The 15729-nt window shown below is 40.0% G+C and overlaps 1 long non-coding RNA gene across 1 annotated transcript in view; it reads left to right on the top strand.

The window, feature by feature from the left end:
- The window catches only part of LOC148187249 (uncharacterized), a 72748-nt gene that overhangs the window by 23803 nt on the left and 33216 nt on the right, over positions 1–15729 (top strand). The window contains exon 4 of the long non-coding RNA XR_015778971.1: positions 11291–11374. This is a non-coding gene — a long non-coding RNA (uncharacterized LOC148187249). The remainder of the gene's footprint in view (positions 1–11290; positions 11375–15729) is intronic.

Below are 15729 nucleotides of genomic sequence, written 5' to 3'. Positions count from 1 at the left end.
CACAACACTTTTATAAATCCTTCTGCTACAGCAAATAAACCAATGATTTGGGTCAAATCTAAAGCGTTGCAGCACGGCTGTTAATAGATAACCCAGCCTAAAAGGCAAAGTAACAAAGTAGGCCACAAGTAGCCGAGATTAAAGTGGGTTTAGACTGTAAGCCGTGGGCGGACAGGATCAGACATGAAGACTTTTAATAAATAAATCCATGCATGTAAAAATCACACAATAGAATATTTAAAGAATAATTTCATTTATTGTAGGTCTTTTGATTTTTTTCATGTCCTTATCACCATCTCAACTGCAGAACTGATCTTTGAACAGAGACAAAAACGCGCTCCCAGGCCGGTTTTTAAACGTCCACGGCCAAAATATGCAGCCCACGCACAAGCCAGTTCCACCACTAAACCACCACAGCGTCTGTGTGGCAAAGAATATTTCCAGCTTCACATTTTTGGTTTACGAGCTCCTTCTTTTGGCCTGAGACATGGGAGAAAGTGTGAAATTTGTCCCACCCTTACACTTTCCTTTTTAACTCGGCCAAGAGCTGCGCACGAAGCAAAGCCGGGCTCTGAGAGAGGGATCCTGGAGGGATTAAAGGGGAGCTGCGGGCCTCCCTCCAGGACACGGACAGGCCTCCTTCCCATGGTGCCTCTCTGAGACACTCGGAGGCTCTCTCACCTATCCTCACGTCAGCTGTTTTTCTTTCCAAGGAGTACATCGGGTTACTCCTGTAACAAAATGGAAGTGTAAATATGCGCACTGCGCATCCAGGTGAGATGCAGTGATGCAAGACTGAGGCTTGAATCTGTGCACGAAAAATCCAGATTTTTGGAACAACCAGATGTTTACATTTATAGTCAGCAACAGGGCTGCATATGTAAGCACTTTCCTTAACTGATTATTGGTAAAATGAACGATCGATTAATCAAACACCATAAAACGTTCGTGATTTCAAACAATACCAAATGCGTTTTTTTCACAATCAAAGCTCACAGTGACATATTGCATACAGCATTGCATATCTGATCGATTATTTGATTAAATATCACATGTTCGATTAATTTCTTAACAGTAGATGAACCAGTTGTTGATTAATTGTTATCAGCCATAGTCAGGAACCATTTTTTGAGTCAAATAAAGTGAAAATCTAACTAAATTGTACCACAAGAGAGCTACAAACACTTGTAACATCTAAAATTAAATATTAAAAGTTACATTCGACCAAATAATGTGACAGTATTCAATTGCTGCAAATGCAAAAAGTCTGCACTTAAAGCCTAAAGCATGCAGGTCATCCTGCTTAATTGGGGCCACATTACAAGTGTGTTCTTGCAGGCTGCGATACTGACCCCAGCACCTTAGCAACTGTATCCACAAAATAGCAATAATATGCAAAAATCAGTGTAATTGTCTACCTGTGAGGCCTGCATTGCTAAATAATGAGTCTTTCACACATGTACGCACACTCTCTATAATTAGGTAGTAGGCAGGCAGGTAGGAGAATGCTGTGATTACTCAACGAGTGACTCGAGGAGTTAAGTAGTGCCCTGCAGGTGAGGCCGTGGCCTCATCTCTCCTGTGTAAATAGGTGGAGGGATTATTTAGCCCGTTTGGTGTGTGTGTGTGTGTGTGTGTGTGTGTGTGTGTGTGTGTGTGTGTGTGTGTGTGTGTGTGTGTGTGTGTGTGTGTGTGTGTGTGTGTGTGTGTGTGGGAGGGGGAGGAGGAGGAGGTGTGTGTCTGTGGCCAGGACCTGTCTGATGGTCACCCACCCCACAGCGTAAATAGTTATTCCTAAATAACAGCAGGGCTGATGCACACTGCAAAGAAAATTGGAAAACAAGCTCACACCCCTTCAGGATAAGGGTTTGGAGGTGTGTGTGTGTGTGTGTGTGTGTGTGTGTGTGTGTGTGTGTGTGTGTGTGTGTGTTACATTGGACACACACACACAAGCATCACACACTTGCAGATTCATGTGTTTTTCTGAATCATGTTAATCTAAGAATCAGCTGTTTAAATCAGGTCCAACCCAAAGAAAAGAGGACTTCTATTTAATGTTCTTCATCTCTTCAACCAGTGAGCTCCCCATCCTGGACAACTGTAATAAAGCCGAGCTGGTGGCATTAGTATGTAAGGCCTGCTTCCGCTGAGCGAAGAGCAGAAGAAGTGCTTTTGAACTGTATGTCGTCCAGACTCTGTAGAATCAATCAGGAGGGTTTTGTGAGCTTGACGCTGGGCAGCTCGACAGGATGGAAAGCCTCTTTGTAACGTTGAAGCCGTGTTTCTAACTGGGTGCAGAGCCGGAGAGTCCGCCTGCATGTCAACAAGCCAAACACTCCACCAGCCAGCCTGCCCAGACAGACACACAACAGTCTGTTAGAAAGACAGCCCTGATATTTACTGCATAAAGTTTCCACTATGGATATCCATCCACTTCAAAACATGTGAGGGGACGAGGATGAAGTCACCCTCTCATCACTGGGGCTATTATGAGGAATGGATGCTTCCCAGTTGCCTATTTTTTTTCTTTGAAGCAGTCCCCCTTGAAGTGTGTTGAAAACGCAGATGTCACAGTTTCCAATCGGCAGTGAAATTAGTGATGTTTTGATTGCGCAGGGCTCGGAGATTACCAACGTAAACAGGTCTGGTGCATAGATCATCATTTCAAGAGGAGGCATCATCCCTTTTTTCCACTTAATCCAAACTCGGTGGGCCTCTTTGGCTTAGTGCTGATGAGAAGCGGACGTCCAGCTTCCAGATTTTCATCTGAGCATAAACCTAATGCTGGCTAAAGTGATATTTCCTTTTGGTGGAACATTTAAATGGGCGACCACCAAAACGGGCAGCTTGAGTACCATACTTGGACCAAGCCAACATATTTCATTTCCATTACTTTCTTTGACTTAATAAGTAAAAACAGGCAAGTTATCAATACAGTATCATCTTCTTTCACTCTAGATTTTATCATCTCTTCAAGAAATTGTTCCTCTGGTCGGATTTTGATGAATCCAGGAGACGTTTAGTGGCTTAACACTCCTGGTCTCAACACTAAATGTAACAGTGTAAATGTAACAACCTTACTCCACTCACTCATTATTCACTTATTGACTACTGGTGTGAAAATGCAGCACAGTTGAAGTTGAAGTTTAGAGTCGTCTCTTAGGAGACTGGTTTCCAACCTGGTTGCTATCCTCCATTAGGAGTTGCCAAAGCTTCACTGGGGGCCCCAAGGCCTTTTTTGGTTTTTAAACGGTGTAAGAAAACCTTTAAAAATATTATACAGTAGGCCTATAGCAAAGCATTTCATTATTTCTGTTTTAAAAAACTGCATTAAATTGTAATTTTTATTGTTTAGATTATTATTCAAAACATAAACTGAAAGAAAATCTTACCGAATGAGGGCATGGTGAAGACTTGAACACAAGTCATATTCACAGAGCCTTGACTTTCTGCTTAGCAGCCCCATCCTGCATAGAAAAGTATGCAGTTTAAAAACAACCAAAGAGCTGACAGAACAATGGCCAAGTGTGAGGGAGAAGAAAACACTGACTTTGTCAAAAGTAATCCTATTAAATGTGCATGGCTGTTAAAAAAACAAGCATAAAAAAACCCCCAATTCAGACAGAGAATTGTATAAAATGTTATCAGAGATGGGTTTTATTGCTGGTAACATTTTATACAATGTTATCAGAGATGGGTTTTATTGCTGGTAACATTTTATTGCTGGTAACATTGTATAAAATGTTACCAGCAATAAAACCCATCTCTGATTCCATAGTTAGAGCAGATATGCTCAAAATGCACCAAAATTATTTTACACAAACTTCCTACAATTATTGTGTTCACTGTTTTGGCTTATTGTACAGTTTATCAGTCCTTCTGTACTGTTATTGATATGCACCCAATATAATGCAAAATAACCATAGAATATGTGACATAGGCATGAGTTTACTCAGTGATAGGGGTCCCTCACAAGGGATCCTTTTCAAGATCAAGGCACAAACATTCCCAAAGATACCAAATATACCAGAGTGAAATTGGGACAAACATGTATAAAAATGTTGCCCAAGACATCAAGAGTATTTCCGTTTGATGTGAAACCATTTCAACAGAATGTATGTTGAATATTACAGTGATGGCAGGTTTCCAAGAGACAAGGGATCAAGTCATTTGCAAGACTAAAATCATGTGTACTTTGTGATATAGTCACAAGCACAAACTACATAATTCAGGTAATTTAGTCTCTGTCTGTGTTTTAGGGGGGATTTGGGTGCATTAAGAACCCTCCAACAAAGACAAAAAAACAGAAAACTATCTGCTTGATCTGTCTATGATTTTATAACCACAAGAATATCACTTCATGTACCAATTCTTGAACTGAGAACCAAGGCTGCACCATGCTATTGTGCACGGTGGCGGCTCCAAATGGCAGCAACAGGTAATGTTTAAAAACTCAGTGAACCTCAATACCCAGAAATCCCTAAAATCCTGTAATGTGACGTCTTTAAAATGCACATGGTGTTTTTGTGTTTATCAGCCCAGTATGAACCAAAGCAAAGAGCCAGAGATCAAACATAGTGAAACGAGCACTCAGTTTTCCACTTCCTGCCACTTGATTTACTTCAACCTGACACCAGAAGTTCATTTGGGCAGATTAGGTTAATCTGTTGTTCACTGTTCACTGTTCACAACTGAGACTGAGGCAAGATAAAATGGGCATACACGTGTGTTTTATATAAAAATCCCTACTACAGAAGCTGTAAATCCCCCAATTCTCTGCTTCCTCTGTGGCACGACATGGCAATCCAAGAGCTTTACCATTAAAATGTGAAGTTGGAATCTGAGTAGTCCGCCCCCTTTGCCGTGTTTTGTTTATCACACCAACTGAAAGCTGAGAAAGACAAAACAGCAGCCGGGACACGGGATACAAATAGGTCCTCCAGGATTCAGTCCCGGGCCAGCAGGAGTTCATGTCCAGAGGCAGAGGTCTTAAACAATAAACCATCACTATGCTCAGCACAATGAGATTTTAAGCCGCGGATATTTTTTCCACAATGAGGTTTCCATATCTGTTTATCCCTTCAATCCACCTGCATCTATAAATGATAAAAACTAATCCAGAGGAACAGGCCTGTTTTGTATTCAGAAACACCTTGAGCTGCATGGAGTGCACGCTGCTGTAATATGTGTGTTGTCCCAGTTGGGATTAAAGGACTGATTCCACTCACTGAGGCAGTTTGTATTGGACACAGCCTCATTGATAATTGCTTAAAACAGATTTCCAATATCATCTGCAGGAAAAAAAAAACTCCCCTCTTTTTTTTTTTTTTCTTTTTGGTTCTTCAGTTTTGATAGATTGTTTTATTTACCGTCTCTCTCCAACATCTGGATTCTGGCCTCTGGAGCGGCACACAGCACTGAACAAGCTTGGCTGTGGCTCGGCGAGCTCGGAGATTTATGGCAGAGGCTTACAGCACTAGGCTGTGTTTGGGATAGCGTAGCCTTTCGTCGTCCCACTCAGATCACCATACGCTCTCCTCCCCTGCTTCCCCGCTTTCAATCCAGCCTCTGGCTCATCAAGGAAACCCCCCCCCCCCTTTCCCCTCTCAGTCTGCTTCTGTCACCAGTGAGGGACAATAAAAACCATAAGGTCACGTGGCTGCTCTGATTACAAGAGGCTGTTGACTGTTGGGTTTGTAGCGAAGAGGCTCAAGTAGGCCGCGTGCTTCTTTTCACAATCACATTTGGGTGATTTAAGGGATTTTTAAGCAATAAAAACAGCAAAATAGATCCACCTTACCTCATTATTAATTGTCTTTTGATAGAATAAACCCAAGAGACCTCAAATTCCAAGTTTTTATTGAGGGATAAACTTCACTTTGGCACATCAGAGAACAGACAGCACCGGTTGACTGGTCAAACATTCAAATGACCAACTTTTACGTTTCCCTGTAATGGACAACTTTCAGTAGCACGAATAACAGTGTTGTCAGTGAGGAGTGAAGACGAAAGTAGCATGACATTACTGTTCTTTGGTTTACGGTTTCTTCTAACCCTAATCAGGATCTTTTCTCAAACCTTAAAGAAATTGTCTGATATTTTGGGATTTACATGTTTTCGCTTTGTGGAAGTTACGATCGGATTCACACCACTCTGATGTCTCTCTGTAAAATATAAATTTACAGTCAGCAGTTGGTTAGCATACTGACTGGAAACAGGTTAAAACTGCTAGCCTGGCTCCAAGGAAACAAATTCTGGCTAAAGCTGGGCATACACTGTATGATTTGAGTGCATTTTAGAATCGTTGTTGCTTAATTCCAATTCCCACTGTACGATTAAAACATTTGTAATGTTAAACCAAAATTCATGATTTATGTGCAGAAACTGTGCGGTCTGATTGTCAAACCATGACTAAGGTGCCCACACTGAAAGTGTGAAATTTAGCAAATAAAATGGTCCATCGGCTATTGTGGACTGTTTTGTTTATTGACAGTTGTCCGTAAAGATTAATTTGAAAGCTCTGGTGCTGTGGGTAGAAGTTTGTTTGCTAATTGAGGTATGGTTCACAGTTAGTCATCCCTTGACAGGCGAGCCACCTGTCAAGATGAACCTCCAATTGGACTGAAACAGCACTTTACAAAGAACACTCATGCACTTTTCTCAACTTTGCTTGAACTTACTGCTAAACTGTTGTGATGCTGTGTGTTTTAAATATTTTTGTGTGTCTGATATGTCTGTTTAGTTTTTATCTTAGCAATTTGATATTGTTTGTATTATTATATTTATAGTTGTTTTTATAATATTATTACTGCCTTTTTTAAAATGCACTGATAGGAGCCGGTAAGAAACGGTATTTTGTTTCATTCTGTGCATGTGAATGCTCTGGGAAATGACAATAAAATGAATCTTGAATCTTGAATCTTGAGCTTGTTAGAAAGTTAGCAGCACCTGCAAACTAGCTTGGTTTGGCTACACTGTACAATTGATCAAGTGAGAAAAAAAGCAAAAACCTCGGGATTCGACTCGTGGCCCTGCTTCACTTGTGCGAGAGCATAAAATGAGTTGTGCACATCAAAAGTCTGTTCAGAAATGGGCTCAAATCCTTTAGTGTCCGGCTTGCTCAATAACTAGCATGTAACATTTTGTTTGTTTAACTAAAAAGCAAAAGTGTAAAAATGATAATTTGCTGTTTTGTGGCAAGAAATAGGCTGGATTATTGCAACGCAGTTGCAAAGCAACCAGCAGATTCCAGAAAGTGACTGCATTAGAGCTAAGAAATAGTCAACCACATAACCCTGAGTCATTGCTTTTGTAGGGATTAATCAAACAAGACATAACTTGTTAATTAGTGAGCTTTAGATGTGCAGTTTTTGGATTTTGCTACCTTTGGACAGAGCCAGTCTGTTTGCCCCAGGGTCTGGTATTTATGCTAAGCTAAGCTAACTGGTGGCTGACTATAGACGTATATAACAGGCAAATGTGAGAGTGGTGTCAATCTTTCATCTTAAACTTTGCCAGAAAGAAAGCAATCATATTTCTGAAAATATCAAACTTTTGCTGTGATGAGGAAGATTTAATTGCATCAAACTTAGCTAAACCTATATAGGTGGAAGATTGATAAAAAAAGAAGTCATATTATTTAATTTTGTAATAGTCATTTGAATGTGGAGGCTCATGCACCTCTTAACAAACCTATGAACTTTTACCTCATGTCTGTAGATTCTTACTAAAATGGAGGTTCAGATAAGCAGCATGAAATGGACAGATTATTATCTGGTTAAGGTTATTTTTTAGTAAAGCTGATGTTTAAGTTAGTGCTGGAGGTCATAATGACTTTTTGGCTATTGCTGTGAAGATCTTGTACTTCTTCTCTGGCTCAAATCTCTCCATTTCTCTTGCCTATGTCAGTTTTTGCTGCTCCACTTCCTTGTTTTTGGGCTGAGAGAGGCAAGCATGTCCATTTTTTTCATCATTTGAGGTGCATAACTTTCCCTCCCCTCTTTGTCTTTTTGACTGAACTTCATCAGGGCTGCCCAGAGTGTCTGTAAAATCCCTTTGGCCTTTTGTAAAGGGTTCCCATAACAAGAGATCAGTTTAAATATAATGACATTGTACTTGAGGAGTGATTTCTAGATATGTTGTTTTTGGCAGATGGACCAAGAGCTCGTAGCTTACTCAGCACATAGCTCTATAATTGGATTTTTTGGCACATGGCCACAGGCGATGGATCATGTTAGAAATGTGTGACAACAAAATGTTTATAGCATGATGTATAACTCTGCGGATTCTCAGTGCCTTGCTCTGAATGGGCATGTGAAGGTAGCAAAATGTAGGGCATGAGAACTGCCAAAGGTTACTCAGAGGAAGGCAGCTCCAGCCTCTGCACTGGGCCTGATACATGTCTATATAAACCTACTGACAGCAGGCTGGAAAAACAACCTGGCAGAGAGAGAGAGAATGGAAAGTAGAGTGGAGAGTAAACCAGGAAAAGAGAGAGAGAGAGTGTCCAATCCGACCCACCCAGGTTTCGACCTATAGCTCTCTTTGTATTCCCCTGACACAAAGATTTATTATGCAAACATTACCGTTCCCAAAAATACATATTGAAACAATTTTTGGACAAACACAGGAGACAAAGTGAGCGTCCTGCGCTGTCATGGGAGTTTGGAGCTCAGGGCGAGGCGGTGAGGCTGTAGGGAGAGCAGCAAGTGCATTAGTAGTCTCGCTTCAGGAGCCCTGAAAAGGGAAGCAGGCCGGGGCGGGGATGTGGGCCGTCACACAAGAGCGAAGGACTGTCAAAAGAGAAACAAAAAGGAGGGAGAAATGATTAAGAAGCTGCCACGGCCTCCCTGCCTGTCAGTGTGTACCTGCCTGCTCAGTGGAACCAGGCTGAGCAAAGGCTTGAACCCAGAGAGTGTAAACAGTTATAAACACACTCCCATATACATGTGCATGGACACACACACACACACACACACACACACACACACACACACACACACACACACACACACACACACACACACACACACACACCCCAACTTGTACAGCTGTATGTCCTCAAGGCACATGCACTCACACATGTATGTATCGCTGCAGCTTTGAGGTCATTTACTGCTGGCTCTGTGCTGGTTTATTCTGCTGAATTGAATCAGTGTGGTACCTGTTCCACAGGTGCCTGTGGTGGCTCTGCAGGTATGGTGAGTAATTGTGATTCACCTTTTCAAAAATAGGTTATTCAAGCTATGCAAACAGTAGGAAAATGTGATTGTGCAGCTTCTGCTGCCTCATGTTACCTCTTACTTCCTCTAATGGTCACACCAGAAAGGGACAGTGAGATTCTGTCAGATGTTGCTGCAAAAAAAGAAGTATTTAGTTGCTTTTTTGCTAAATCAACAACAAAAAGCAAATCACAAGTAAGAAACATTTACTTCCCACTTTGTCACGACAGGTGGCAAATAGGCAAAATTTTGGCATTGCAAATTTTATTTTGCAAGAACTGTGTAAACTGAAATAAGTGATAGAAGGATAGCTTTCACCTTTTATTTTGGCTCTACAGTGCCGCCCCCTCAGAAGTCAACCATCCATCTATAGATGCTCTGCTGTGTATTTGAGTCCAGTTGTCTTGACTGGAGAGTAAGCAAGGTAACCTGGATGTTCATCTCCCCAACAAGATCCTTTGGCTCCTTCTGGAGGATCTCAAGGCGTTCCCTGGCCAAATGGGATATAAAATCTCTCCAGTGTGTTTTTGCAGGATGCTATTTTTTTGACGTGCGAATATGTGCATCAAATTTTAGTAACAGCAACAACTGGTCACAACTGTTGTGCTCAAATGAAATGAATTTGGAGTGAAAGTAGCTAATACACCAACTCCTTTTCCAGTGTTGTCTCAGGGACAAAAAATGTTAGAACAAATGAGCTCTACCGATTCTAGCAAATCCTTTTTCTGTCCTCTTTGCTGTCACCCTAATCACTCTAAGAAACGTGAATAGGGGGAAATGGTTAGCCCAGTTCTGCCTGAAGGGAAAAAAAAAACACCTACGAGCTCCTCCAAAGCTTACTTATTAAAAGGGTTGAGCCGAATTCTTGCATGACATGAGCATCCAGTATGGATAATATGCTTTTTACGCATATTAACGGAGTAAAATGTGTCAATATCCATACTAGTGAGTAAGGAAAATCCTCATTTAGGCATGTGTTCATTCTCTTACTCTTGTGATCAAAAATGTATGTATCTGAAGCTCAATTCTGAAATTGTTCTGTAAATATTTTCTAATACGTGATAAATAAATATCAATTTCAGGCTTGAAATAAAAAATGATGGTAGGTCCAAACCTATTTTGCTTTAAGCTCCAACCATTTGTGGTATAAACTCTGCCTGCTTAAAGATCAAACAACATTTACACATCAAATCCCCCCCCCAAAAACAAAAAACACCCAAAAAACCAAAGTTTAAAAACTTCAATTTGTGGATTTCGAGGTGTTATTTCTTGGCGTCCCAGTGATCCACTGAAGTCATGTCATCACAGTGAATGAGCATATTACCCAAAATACTGAAATACTGAGCTTAGGATCGTTGCTTTTGTGATAAATAGACAAAATGTTTGTACTTAAAAGTCCACTGTGCATCTTGTTAGAGCACTTGTTTTCCACAGTTTTGCTGCATTATTACTTGAGTTATGAAGATTAGAAAACCTGAAGCACCATCACACTTATGGCAGACTATTATGGATTTAAACATAGGCCTCAGATCCAATAATGAATGCATACGGCACATTGACTTACACCTCAGCTTTCAGAGAACTGACGTATAACGTCCTGAATTGACCACAGCATCGCTTTATAAAACCACTGGTGGATTTCATTTCTCTCATAGTGGCTGATACATCAAAACAGCATTCTGGCCACTAGCCAGTCAAGGTGACATGTTCTTGGCGAGGTTCGAACTTTTCTGCGGCAAGTAAACATCACATATTGATCAAGAGAAACCGCTGAGGATTAATGAGCCTCCTTTACATATTTGCTCAGGAACTTCAGCCATGTTTGTCCATCAACAAAAGGTCAACAATGTATTTAATTTCTTACAAAGCACTGCGCTCCCTATTCACTTGATCTGGGAAGTTGTTTGGCCTGAGAAAGTCGTGGACTGAATGCATTCACACACACGCTGCTCCACCTCAGGCTCACATGCTCCCTTAGAAAAAAGAAAAAAAAAAGTGATGTATGTGTTTTTCAGAAAGGACACGTAGGTGAAACTCAACATGCCTCCTCTCTTGTCTCTTTTTCTCAGAGTCAGAGGTATTCAGGAGGGAGAGGACAACGTCGCCCCGCTGGACAATTTACTGCCCTTCTCTGGGAATTCCACATGATCCAGGTATGGGAATGGAGAGTGGGAAAAGCTGAAGCAGTGAACTCACTGTGGCAGTTTTATCTTGATTGTCAGATAAAACAGTACGTGCTGCTCTAAAGCTGTACATGAGTCTTTAGCAAGAAGCACTTTAGCTCCTTCTCACGTTCTGGTTTCTGATAAAAATCGCTCAAACTGTGTCATTAGCAAGGCCAATAAAAGTGCAGAGAGGCCTGGAGCTTCTTCTGAAGACTCCCTCTAAAGCAGCAACAGACTTGTGGAAAAATAAAAACCTTTTCTTTCTTTTTTTTAAGTTCATCAATTAGAATCTCATAAATACTAAACTTCTTCAAATATAAGCATTGCATATGCAGTATGATGATTTAACTGTCCATAAAGAAATAGGACTATCATAACTATGATTTGCAAAAAGGTTTGATCTATGGCTGCATTTGTACCAGATGCCTATTGTCATCCAAATACTGATTTTGAATTTTAAAACCAGTTTTGAACCACCACAAAAAAATCCAAAATATGGCAACTTTGGCATCAACATCATATTTTTCAATGGCTAAGATTTGCACTTAAGCCCAAATGTTGTTCAAATGTTGGTAATGCGAAGCTTCTATAAATTTTAGCTCCAAAGGGAGCAACTTATTTCCCCCTCTGCTCTATTTCATCTTCTTCATTCTTTCCCATGCTGCACACCAAGCCAGACACGCAGACACAGGTATGGATTAACACAGGTATATATATATATATATGTATACACACACACACACACACACACACACACACACACACACACACACACACACACACACACACTAATGCAAACACATACACACAGTAGCCTGACCGAGCAGACCAGGTTAAAGAGGAGTTAGGGAGGAGGAGGAGGAACTGCAGGGACTCTGGTTATCCTCAGTCAGGAAAGAGTGTTTTCCCACAGCAGCGCACGCAAACGCCTTCACATGGCTTCTCGTGTAATGCAGCGTTTGGCTCTTGTGTCTTTACAGCTCCTCCTCTGTCAGTCTTATCTGATGATGTAGTTTCCAATAAAAAGAGTGACCTATGACCTCTTGCTGGTGATTATCATGAAGCACAGCCCAAATGCTGTAGTGTAGAAAGTCTATTATGCTTACAAAAAAGCATTAAATTATGCAATTTTCTTTCTTGCAACCCTTATCTTCAATATTCTTCACAATAGTTTGAGTTAATACTGTACTATGAATTTATATCAGAAAGTCATGAAAAGGCACCCATACTAAACATGCAAAGCTGAGCATATTTAAGTACAGATATCACTATATTGGCCCCCAGTGCAATATAGAATCAGCTGAATTTCGTCTGTATATACAGTTTGGCTCTGCTGTAAAGTTCTGACCTGTGCGCAGTCTACGATTCAATAAGTCCTTCAAATTTAACCGCAAAATACATTGTTTGTCCTCAAGAACAAAATAAGCCCCCATCAAGAGGATGACACTGTTTGTTGTTTTTTTCTGAAATGGTTAAAATCACAGGTATTTAAAGTTTTAGGAGCTAAAATTAGAGTGGGTGACATCAGTCAGTGACATTAAAGTCCAGCCAAAAGAGTTAACACCATTCTGATAAGGCCTACTGTCACTAGAGAAAGCTCTCTGTATTTCTCAGTATACAGGAGTTGTGGTGTTGGAGGACTGTAGCCACTTCCCCAAATAGGCGCACAGGAAGTGATTCATTTGTTTGATGTCAACCAACCGAAGTGAAATGGAAAGATTAATTAATTAATTTGACTTTATTTTACATTGGATTTATTTTGCTTTTGTAGTCTTTTTCTGATTGGCACTATTTTGTTTCCTCAATGCTTCATCTCTATCTGTCTCTATATATTCGGTATTCTCAATGCTTCATCTGGATCTGCAAATGTATTCTTCTGATACTATGTGTGATGATAGTTTGAAAAAAAAAAAGAATTTGAAAAAAAGGAAAGGTGGGGAGAGATAAGAAACCATAGGAACGGAGCAGCAACTTTGAGTATGGTGGGAGCTTTAGCGGAAAATCCTAGGTGTCCAAGAAAAATTTCTTGAGTAGATGCTTGAGCTAAAAAAAGAAACTCTGCATTCAGAAGAAGGATTAAGGTGAAAAGGAGACTTGAGGAGAGCGCTCCCAGAGGTGGGGGAGATGTAGCAAGCTCTCCTGCTTTAAAGTACATGGCATATTTCCTTAACATAACCTCAACCAGGTGTTTGATATTGTTACCATTATGACAAAACTCCCTCATGTACTGTTTTATTCCAAAAAGTTAAATTTCCAAAACCTAACTAAGTCATTTTTGTGTCTAAACCTCAATCATAGCATTGTTGCATCATTGAACGCATTTATTTTTCTGCAGTGATTTGCAGTGTTTTTGGAAAGCACAGACTAATGATGTTGTTTTGTTGAGAGAAGCTTCAGATCAGAAGACACTTTATAGAGAAGAAGCTCATTATGTCATTTATTTTTCTGAACATGCAACAAGTAGGATTAATGCTAAAAATTGGAATAAGAGAAGCACAAGTAGTAAGGAGTCCTTAAGTCTGCAAATTGACTCAATAATATACATTAAAATTTATCTAAGGTTACTGTTGGTCATACCAGACCAAGTAAAGTTGTAGCAGAAAAACTCCTTTGTGAATTGAATTGAACAAGGGAACATTTTATTGCTCATAAATGAAATTAAATCTGCAAGCAAAAGAATTTGTTATATATGTAATGGCTTTTAAATAATATTGTCCTACCTTGCTAAAATATAAAGGTGTTTAAGCTCTATTATTACACATACAAATTGGGTCAACAAATCTCTCCCCAAGCTTCTTTTTTTCTGTGCACTCTTTATCCGTGTTTCATTGTCTGTTTTGTTGGTCGTATCTCCCCCTCCCTCCTTCTCTGTCCCTGTGGTCGTGATCTTCCACCATCTGACATCTGCGATGAACAAACTAGTTCCCAAATGTTTAGTTGGAGGGGAACACTAGAAATACACTCCAGTGATAAAGCAGGTGTGGGTGGCTTTTGTTAGACTCTAGTCTTAGGGGACTTTATTCCCAAATGTTTTGAATTGTTTGGAAAGGCTGGACTTGGCAGGGATTTGCTACTTCAGTGGTTGTGTGTGTGTGTGTGTGTGTGTGTGTGTGTGTGTGTGCGCACGCACTTAAGATAACTGTGTGAGGTGTGTTATACACATATCAAACCAAATGTCGTTGGCCTAATGCTCTGATAATTTTGGTTTGACCGATATTTGTTAATCAGGATGATACATTTCAGGTTCCATGCCAAAAGTAAAACATACCCAAGAATTTTGAACTCATTATAATAAAAATAATACAGATCTGTCCAATATAGAAACATAATGCTGCTAATTTCGAACTGAAGCTGCTGGGAAAAAAAATCCTTATATTCAGCATCGCTGTACAAATGTTATTCTTGGGTAGAAAAACCTCAGAAACAACATTTAAATTCTGTGCTCTGTGGTCTGGAGGCGCATTATGGTGCATTAGAGCCTTTGATACATTTTGAAAGGGCCATTAAGTCATCTATGACATTTATTAACCTCTTTTACCAACCATGGATAAACTTTAAGTCACTTTGCATGACATTATGCACAAATACTTGCTGCGTAGCAATTCAGTCTGAAATTTCTTTGCTCTTTTTCTGTCCTATGAAACATGTCTTTATTGCCTGCTTTTCTGCATCCTGTAAGGAGATTTTTTGTGTGGTGTGTGAAACAATGAACACAATCAAATTTTGGCTGTTGTGAAAGCATCAAGCACCATCTCGCAGAGGTGTGGCTATAAATCACATGATTTGGACTGGAGTCAGACTCAATTCACATATTTGACCTTTGACTCGACTTGACAAACTCAAAAAAGACTTGCAACCTGACTTGGACTTTAACATCAGTGACTCATGACTTCACTTGAGCCATTTGACCGAAAATATATTTCCCCAAGCCCAAAGATTTAAAGTAGCCCATGTTATTTAAAAAAATGCCATGCATCAATTTATTTCCTGAAATCAACTAATGTTAGCACTATTTATTCCCAGCAAGTCATTAGTTAACTTCCCAGATCCACTTTGTCTGAATCAATCCGACAGCATCCTGTTGCAGGAGAGAACCATGAAGAGCTAACATTACGTTCCTGAGCACCAGTTGGAAAAAATGACAGCAGAGATGATTTAATTTGCATTAAAACTAATCTCTGCTCAACAATAAACCAGTTGCAGTATGCAAAATGTGTTGGTCAAAAACAATAGACTTCCATTAAAGTAATTATTTCTTCTCCATTGTTAAAAAGGCATTACATTTGCTGGAAAGTGCATTGTGACTTTTACAACTCGCAACTCAAAGTTTAAGACTTGGCTCT

The sequence above is a fragment of the Plectropomus leopardus genome, chromosome 15, assembly GCF_026936395.1.
Source record: "Plectropomus leopardus strain MGB_pleo_1.0 chromosome 15, ASM2693639v1, whole genome shotgun sequence".
Taxonomy (NCBI): Eukaryota; Metazoa; Chordata; class Actinopteri; order Perciformes; family Serranidae; genus Plectropomus; species Plectropomus leopardus.
The sequence above is the reverse complement of the archived record's forward strand: the minus strand, read 5'-3'. Positions and strand labels throughout refer to the sequence as shown.